General features: G+C 40.1%; 1 pseudogene; it reads right to left on the minus strand.

Moving 5' to 3' along the window:
* Positions 1-7,790: 7,790 nt before the first annotated feature.
* Positions 7,791-8,757, minus strand: LOC126016410 (heterogeneous nuclear ribonucleoprotein Q-like; annotated as a pseudogene).
* Between the last annotated feature and the right edge of the window lie 1,235 nt (positions 8,758-9,992).

The following is a 9,992-nucleotide window of genomic DNA, read 5'->3' on the forward strand; positions in this document are numbered from 1 at the left end:
TACTATATTTCATTTTCTTATTCAATTATTCTATACATCAAGGTAAGTGAGATTAGTTTGTGTTTGTCTTTCTCTTCTGGCTTATTTTACTCAACAAAATATCTTTGTTCCCACTACATTGCAACAAATTGCATGCTTTTATTATAGAACCATTGTTTTAAAATAAACTTTAGAATTAGTTTAAGCACTTTACACAAAGAAACACAATGTCCTATAATTATTTGCTTATGTTTTTAAATTAATACAATTGAAGCAAAAGATGCAGATAAGGACTATCGAGAGAGTACAACAGGTAAGGTGTCTGACTTGCAAAGAACTGAACTGGATTTAATACTTGACATAGCAGATGGTCCCCTGTGCTCTACCAGGAGTTATCTCTGAGCACAGAACCAGGAATAAGCCTTAAGTACTTATACCCACATATATCCCCCAAAAGAAAAATTCATATGACTTTTTGTTTCTATTTTTAGTGTGGTGTTAGATTGGATGGATAAATAAAAAATAGGTAATCACAAAATATTTTGAATTTAGTCCATGTCCTCAAACCTGAGATGCCAATAGTTTCTTGAATCTTTTATACATCTTATTGTTATTGTAGTAAAGGAAACTTGCTTACTGAAGTATTAAGCTTTATGGACTTGATGTATGGACTTGATTACAGTTGTTATGCCTCATAACCACCAAAGTGCCCAATTCCCTCCATCAATTTATTTATGTTAGTACACCTATTAATCCCCAACTTTTGCTTGAAATCTCAGGATTGTGAATCAACAAGATTCTTGTTCTTTCTGTTCTCTTGTTTTTCTATATGCTGCACACAATTTTCAAATTTTTAACTGTGAAACCAGAATAGCTTGTCAGCCAGTACTCACCCAGTGCTCCAAGAAAAACAACCACTGCATTTAATTTCCTCAGTTCTTTGAATTCAAAAAGGGTGTGAAACCCCTTTGAGACCAATGACATTAGAGGTATCGTGGAAGGGCATTTCCTCCTTAGTCCTGCCTTTATTTGTGTAATGGGGGACTCAGGTCAGATCTTTCCCAGAGAACTGATGACAAGACATTGCCTTCCTGGAAAGAGAAATCTTCATACCCTAGGAGCTATGCAAATTCATGCATCCACACCTGTTTACTCACCCTAACCAACGCAGACCAGGAAGGAGGTGGTGTTTTTTAATCAAACTGTCTCCTGACCGTACTACAGCCAAGAACATGAGTTCCACCTCAGGGGCATTGCCAAGGTCTCCTTAGAGTAAACTGGAAAGTGTTACCAGGTGAAACCTTAGAGACCTTTGGGCCCCACGGTGGCAATTATTACCAACTGGCACTCCAGAACTTTATGGTCTTCAAGATTCTCTTTCCTCTTACTCTGACCCAATTCATGTATTCAAATCCACAGAGACCACTTTCTCCTCAGCTCAGATAACCCTTCATCCTTGGACTCATCATTCTTTCCCTACTTCAACCAAACCCTACCCACCTTTAACTACCAGATCCAGTTCTATATTCCATTTGAAGATGATGTTTAACACACACACCAGATCTCTTCCTTCCCTGAACTCCTTATAGGAAGTTCACATGATTTCATTCCTATATATCATCATATAACCCATTCATGTTGATTTCCTTTTTCAAATGGAATCACTATGAATGATAAGAATTATAAAGTTATTCATGGTTGAATTTCAAGCAATGTTCCAACATGAAAGCCTTCACCAATGCCCACTTTTACTCCACCAATGTCCCCTGGGGATAAAACTAGGGACAAGTTGTAGGCATGTTTCTTCTTTGTTTCCTTCCCTTTAGGCATTGAAGTTTACCATACTATCACTAACAGTTTTGACCATATCACTTTTCTTCCTTTCAGGATGATGTCCTCCTCAAAGACACCGTTGTCATTGTAACCACCATTGTCCTATTGTTCCCTTCCCAGATATACTCCCCATACCCCAGTAGCAAGTTTCTTACCAGTTGTTAAGTTCTTCAAGTCTATATTTACTCCTAGGCCAAGGGAATTCCCTCTATAATATCCCCAATAGTTACTGTGCCTATATGGGGGGTGGGGAGGGGGGAGAAAAAAAATCACAAAATAATCATTTTTCCACATATATATTTATTGATTGACCAATTTTTATTGAAGTCTTTGTTTTGGTGTAGATAGTAAAGTTGATGTTTCCAATGTTATTTTATTTTATCTTTCTCTTTCTTTTTGAACTCCGGCATGGTTTGATTTCAGAACCGAGACTATTGTGTGGTGCTTGTCTTTATTGCTGGAGTGCTCACTGGATATTTAATTTGATATTTCTTTCTGTATTGATGTGGTGCTTCAATTACCTTTTCCATGTCCTCACTCAAACTGAGGTTGAAAGCCTCTAGAAGAACTCCGCCCATTTTCAACCTATTTATTTTAATTTTTTAATTTTTCTTATTTTTTACTCCATTCTATTGCTTTTCTTTCCTTCAAACAAAACCACATAACTCAAATTATCGAGCTCCACCTCTCAAATGGAGGGAGAAACAAGGGAGGGTACCAGGACCAAACAGATATATGATCACTAGTAGTAAGCTAGACAAAGACAAAGGGACCACCTACTCTAGCAACCCGGGGGTTGTTGGTGGGGGATATATGGGTTGCAGGAAGGGAACGGGGATGGGGGAGGACAAACTTGGTGATGGGTATTTCCCTGATTCAATGTTGATATGTACCTAAAATACTACTGTGAAAGATATGTAAGCCAATATGATCAGAATAAAAATTAAAAAAATTAAGATATAAATTAAAAAATTAGAAAACATTTTATTAATATCTTTATTTAAACACCTTGATTACAAATATGATTGTTGTTGGGTTTCAGTCATGTAAAGAGTCCCCCCCTTCACCAGTGCAACATTCCCATCACCGATTGCTTTGTACATTTGTTACTCCCAAACTATGCTTCTTTTATATTCTCCCAATAAGTAAGATTATTCTGTTTTGTCTTTCTCTCTCTGACTAAAATGGTGATGTCCTTGGTGAAAGTTTGAAGTTTTATATTTAGCAATGTTTCTATAGTCATTAATTCACTAACATTTTTGTATTCCACAGAAAATCTTCCAAAAGCACCTTTACTTATCAATTGATTTTTAAAACTACTGAGCAATTAGTGCAATTTTAGACATCACTGCAAATAAAAATTCAACCATTTAAATTATTTGCAGTAGTTGTAGAGATAGTTCTGGAAACTGAGTGTTTTCCTTGCACATAGCTAACTTGGATTTAATCTGGCAACTCAGATTGTCTCCTAAGTTCCACCAAGAGTGATCCCTGAGTGCAAAGCAAGGAGGAAGTCCTGAGTATAGCCAAGTGGAGCCAAAAAAATAATAATAATAAAATAATTTGTACCTATCTCAGTCCTTATAACTTCATTAAAGACAGAAACAAAATGCTCTTTCTCATATGTAGGATAAAAGAAAAAATGTATAAGGGCAAAAACAAATGCCCAAAGGCAACAAAAACTAAAAATAGGTCTTTAGACCTGTTAGGGCATTTGCCTCGCATATGGCTGTCTCAGGTCCAATCCCCAGAATCTCATAAGGTCTCTAAACCTGCCTATCAGGAGTGATTCCTGAACAAAGATCCAGCATTGTAAGCCCTGAGCACCACCAGGTATGGTTCTGTTAGAGGGGGTTGTTAATAATAATTGATAATTAATAAGAATTATATTATATAAAATATTTATTATTAATAATTAATAATATAATAAGCCTGTAAAAGCTTGTAATGTGAGAATAAGCAGTTGACAAACCTCCTTTCTGAAGAAGGGGCTAGCACAGGATGTTTTCACTAAGATGGGCCCAAGATTGGGCTAGTGCCCCACAGGAACACCAAGGGGAGGATGTTCCCACCAATATGGCCAGAGATGGCAAAAATAGTTAAACAATAAGAGGTTAAGGTCATTACATAGGTTCCAAAAAGCCTACAAAATGTGCTTAGCATAGGTACCAGAGCTGCTTGAAATGCTAAGTGAACGTTAAGATTGTATATATATATACTACTTGAATATTTGATTCAGGGTCCTTGTCAAAGGTCCACTGCATTGGACAAGGTTAGACCCCAACTAGCTGGAAATTAAGAAGCCTTTCTTTTGCTATTACATTATCAGGCTGGATTCTGAGTTTTGCGCTGTGGGAGAAGGTTGATTCTGGACCTAACAGTTCAAAAAGAAAGAAAGAAAAAAAGAAAGAAACTGGTCTATAGTAGAAAGCATCACAGTAGGGGTTGGGGGAGAGTAGGATACAGAGCACACTGGGACAATGGTAAGAAAAGTGGTGGTGGGGGTGCTGGAATGTTTTAAGAATGAAACCCTACCATTAACAGTTTTGTAAACTGTGCTGTCTAAAATACACAAAAATTAAATAATTAGGGGCCGGAAAGATAGCATGGAGGTAGGGTGTTTGCCTTGCATGCAGTAGGATGGTGGTTCGAATCTCAGCATCCCATATGGTCCCCCGAGCCTGCCAGGAACGATTTCTGAGTGTAGAGCCAGGAGTAATGCCTGAGTGCTGCTGGGTGTGACCTAAACCCCCCCAAATTAAATAATTAATATTGCCAGAAAAATTAATTGTATCCTAAGGCATTGTAATAGCATGATAGAAAATAGTTTCCTGATCTTGGAAAGTGTTTTTTACAGGGGTAATGGTGAAGAAATGTTCCAATATGGTGAAAGAATACAAAAGACAGTTATAAACTCACAAATTATAGGGATGTAATGTATAACAGTGACCATATTGAGCAAAACTGTTCTGTGTAGTTAAAGCTGCAAAGAGTGGGTCTTAAAGTTCTCACAACAAAAATGTGGTAACTGTCTAGTAAATTGATGGATTAATTGACCATATTGTTAAAAATATGCTTCAATATGAGCAGTAACTTTATTAAATACCAACTTGGTTTTATTACTTCCTGAGAACTGCTTAGCAGCCTCATCCCCTACATACCTGCCTCTTTCTGTGCATTATTGTTTTAAATTATCCTTAAAAGAATATTTTAGGGGTTGGAAAAGGTAGAGCATTTACCTTGCACATAGCCTGCCATCCCATTTGGTCTCTTGAACACTGCCAGGAGTAATTACTGAGCATAGAGCCAGGTGTAATCTCTGAGCATTACTGGGTAGAGCCCCAAAGTGAAAACAAAGCAAAACAATTAGATGTAGAAAAGTCCCCTGCATTCTTGTGTTCACTGCTATGCTATTGGACTGTAGGATCATTGCTGGATGGGAGAAGAGAGTAGACAGGGGACAGTTGAGGGACAGTCCCTCAACTCCTGTAATAGTACTAGAGCAATAGTATAGCAGAGAAGGTTTGTGACTTGCATAGAGCCTACCAGGATTCAATTGCAGCATTTTTCACAATAGTCATTGCAGAACTATTCATAATAAACAGAATCTGGAAACAACTCAAGTGCCCAAGAACAGGTGAGTGGATAAATAACCCATGGTACATCTACAGAATGGAATACTCTGCAGCTGTTAGGAAAAATTAAGTCATGAAATTTTCTTATACATTTATGAATATGAGTACCATGCTGAGTAAAATGAGACAAAGGGAGAGGGATAGGCATGGAATAATCTCACTAAGGAGCCAAAGCAATAGCACAGTGGGTAGAAGATTTGCATTGAACTTGGTTCATCCATGTTCAATTTCTGGCATTCCAAATGGTCTCCTGAGCACCACTAGGAATGATCCCTGAGGGCAGACGTAGGAGTAAGCCTGAGCACCACCGGATGCGGCCCAAAAACCAAACACATACAAACACCAAGATAGTATGAGTACTGTAATAATATTCAGACACAATAGAGATGAGATCTAGAGTACCACCAGAGGAGCCACTGAGCATGGCCAGTTGTGCCCCTCAAAATAAATACATTTTATTCCATCACATAATGCATAGAACCCATGCTTTTGCTGAAAATATTACCACAGAAGCTACAATTATGATGCTGTGAAATGCAGTGTTGCTCCATGTGAAGGATACAGTATCCCTCTGGAGCTGTGGAACTGTTGATTCATCGCTAAATGAGAGAAGAGGATTGAGAAGCATCATGAACTAGGACTCCTCAACACTCCTGTAAATCATCTGAAGGGCCTGGGCACTTGTCATCCACAGGGAAGCTTCTTTTTCTATTCCCTGGGCATGTGTTCTCCTATCCACCCCCTTGCCTTTCCCTTGCTTTTTCTTACTTCCAGCTTGGCAGTCTCACCAGATCCTGGTATCTGAATCAGAATCTGAAGATTGGAGCAGGACTTAGATTACAGGAGAAGTCCCTCCATGTAAGGTGCTTCTGTTCTGTATGCCATGTTCCCCCACCCCAACCCCTCCTGACTCCAATTAACTCATCCCTGTCCCTTCTGGATGAGCACCCACATGCTTACTTCACACCCCAACAGAAGTCACTGGTCTTCCTGTTGTAGAGGGTGCCCGAGCCCTGTACCCCTGGAACTATCTGTTCTAGACTGAATGCCAAGATCCCCACTTTCTTCCCTTGTGGTGTTACCCATGCTGCCTGGCGTTGGTGTTCTTATCTTGGCTGAGGCATGAAGATTCTGCCCATGCAGCTCATATACCTGCCAATCAGAGCTCACACTCCAGGTCATGGTTTTACATATATTTTTACTTTCTGTATTTTGGGGGATTGTCTTTTTTATTTTTTATTTTTGTGCCACACCTGAAAATACTTAGGGGTTATTCTTGGCTTTGTGATCAGGAATCACTTTGAGAGATTCTTGGGGGACTATATGGGATGTTGATAATTAAACTCAGGTCAGCCACATGCAAGGCAAGTACATTATTTAATATACTATCTCTCCAATCATGGGTTGCATATATTTCTGTTTGTTTTGTTTTTAGAGTTCACCTGTAATATTGCTCAGGAACCATTTCTTGTTCAGCGCTTGGGATATTACAGTGCTCTGGGTTCAACTCTGTATTTCCACATGTAAAGTTTGTGCTATAGCCATACAAACTATGGTCTCTAGCCCCTTACCTCCTCTTTTATTTTGGGGTTAAGTGCAAGATGCTCAGGGTGTAGTCATAATAGTGACATAATTTTCCTTGTATAAGTATTTGAGCTCCTTTGTTATTTATGTTTTGCTCTCAGGGGTCACACACAGATGTGCTCATGGTTTACTTCTGGCTCTGCACTTAGAGATCACTCTTGCAGAACTCAGGAAACTATATGGATGGTGGGGACAGAACCCAGTTGTCTATATGCAAAGTAAGCATGTTATTCATTGTGTTATGTCTTCAGTCCCTCACTTCATTTTTTTCTTTTAATCTCTAAAAATACTTACATTGAAAAAATTTAAATAAAATAAAATCAGCGGTGGCACAAGCGGTAAGGCTTCTGCCTTGCCCATGCTAGCCTAAGACGGACCATGGTTTGACCCCCTGGCATCAAATATGGTCCTCCAAGCCAGGAGCAATTTCTGAGCACAAAGCCAGGAGTAACCCCTGAGCATCACTGAGTGTGACCCCAAAATAAAATAAAATAAAATCAGTTTGCCAAAAGTAGTTATAAGTGTGGCTTTGTTTTTGTCCAACCTGACAGTTAAAATTTATATATAAAGGGAAATCATGCCAGGTGTCACGTATTGTAGCAACATACATTCTGATTTAGGGCCAGTTTCTGATCAAACTAACAGTCTCCAATTTTACAGAAGCCCTATTGATTTTACTTCCACTGCTGCCCAAAAGTATCCTGATAAAACTCGTGTTTTTCAGATTGCTAAGCAATGGATTAGGAGCCCTAGTTCTGTTTACTGGTGTGGTGCCACTTGGAATCTGGTTGTTTTGAGATCTTCATATTCAAGGAAACAAAATCTTTTTTTCTTGTTATCTAGTTGGTGGTATAAAATAACACCTGTAAGATCCTCTGTTACTTTGCTAAATTCTTCAAGAATCTTGTTTCTTGATTTTACTCTTAGGAATAGAGTCCACAAAAATTCTATTGTTGGCAACTGAGATGCAAACACCAATGTGTTTTCCAAAACGAATTCCATGATTGTTATACAACTTAACAGCCTCTTGATCTGCTTCTTTTGTACAAAAAGTGACAAACGCATAACCTCTATTGAGACTGGTAAGTGGATCCAGCATTAAACGAAGATCCCATATAGGTCCACCTTTTTCCAACAGTGGACCAAGTTTATCCTCAAATAGATCTCTTGGGATCTTTCTCACAAATATCTCAGAGCCAACAGAAGGCTGTGGCCTGAATAAATGGATTCTGAAGGTGGTTCTCCATACTTCCTCTGTCCGGTAGTCACATCCAGTGTTTGGCCTGTTATTTCCAAGAGTGCCTTAATTTTTTGCCTCATCTGGTCCTTTGCTAGAATCTGCATCTTTGGTCCCCTGTTTTTCTCTCTGCCTGTAAGTCTTCATGACACCATCAGCGAGATCAGTCTTTGAATTGCTAAAGAACTGCCGATGCGCCATCCTCATGAGTTCTTTTGAAGCTTCTACAACTCTTTCCTCTAAATCACTGTGTGCAACTAGCCCTGCAACGTAAAATTTCATCTAGTTTTTCAGGAACTTTCTGGAGTAAACCAGCATCAAGCAATATCTGAAAATTGTCTGAAGGGATCAACTGCAGAAGTAGTTAGTATCCATGGGCTCTTCAGTACCGTTTCCATTAACATGTTCTGTAGCCGTGTTTCCAGAGATCTGCTCACACTCCCCAAGTGGAAGCACAAAGGAAGCCTGGCTGGCACTTGGACCAGCCATGGGCACTGTCCAAAAGGGGCCTGCTGGCTGATGCCTAGAGCATGGCCATGTGGCTCCCATCTTCTCTGCAAGGCCAAACCCACTCTCCAACCGCCCAACTCCTCCACCCTCCACCTGAGGATCCCACTGCAAACACATGCTCTGCCGCCTTCAAATGTCCTACAACTTCCTTCCACCATGAAACCGGCTGAGTGCCAGGCAACAACTCTGTAATCTAAGTTAGGCCTCCAGTTAGGCCCAAAGACTGGCTAGCCGTGCCTGAACCAGAAGGTGCTCTGCAAAATAATCACACACACACACTTAGAGAACAAAAATACCCCCCCCCCCCCATGTTACCCGCAGTCCACCCAACAAATACCCGCTCCATGAAGCTCTGGAAACGAAAGAGAGCCCTCCTCTCCGTCCTGGCCTTTTACCTGTGGAAAAACGTCACAACTAGAAGGTGAGATCATCCGGTTTCACTACCAATCAGAGGTGCTGCATTCATAGAATAACATCCAATGAGAAACCATGTGGGAGTTGATTGACATAGAGACAAACAAATCCCATAATCCCACACACTGTGACTGCCATCAGCTTCCCCCAACTTCAGCTCAAGCCAAGCAGCAGTAACGGCAACGGCTCCTCACCCCATACCACATGCCACTGAGGCCTTGGCAGCACCCACACTACCCACCCTGCCACCCGCCCTGAATAACACCATCTCTACCGTGACACTTGGCAGCCTCCACCTCGCACCCACCAACCTGCTGACTGGTAAGGCAGAGGTCAGTGTCACCCCAAATCAGGTCTTAGTGGCCAGGAACCAGTGAAGGGAGAAAAGAGGGGCATCCCAAGAATTGCCTTTATGCTGGACATACCCCCCTCACTTCTTTGGATTGTTGGTTTTTAGGTACTTGGAATTGGGGCGGTACAATATTAACTGGGAGGTTTTATTTTTTAAGGATATCTCATCTATATCATTGTTTTTATATTAAAATGTATGAGTTTCTGCATATAGATTGAAGCTTCCAGATTACTGTAAAAACAATGAGTTTATTGTTTCCAGAGCTTTTTGGTGGCATCTTTAGCATTTTCTCAGTTTAACATATCTATGAGTAGTGATGATTTTTATTTATTTTCCCATTGGGATCCCTTTTGTGTCTCTGTTTCCCTCATTGCACTGGCAAGAGATTTTTTAATATCTTCTTGAATGATAGGATAAGGGTGAGTGGGCACCATGGTGTTCTGCCTGA

The sequence above is a fragment of the Suncus etruscus genome, chromosome 8 (genome assembly GCF_024139225.1).
Source record: "Suncus etruscus isolate mSunEtr1 chromosome 8, mSunEtr1.pri.cur, whole genome shotgun sequence".
Classification (NCBI taxonomy): Eukaryota; Metazoa; Chordata; class Mammalia; order Eulipotyphla; family Soricidae; genus Suncus; species Suncus etruscus.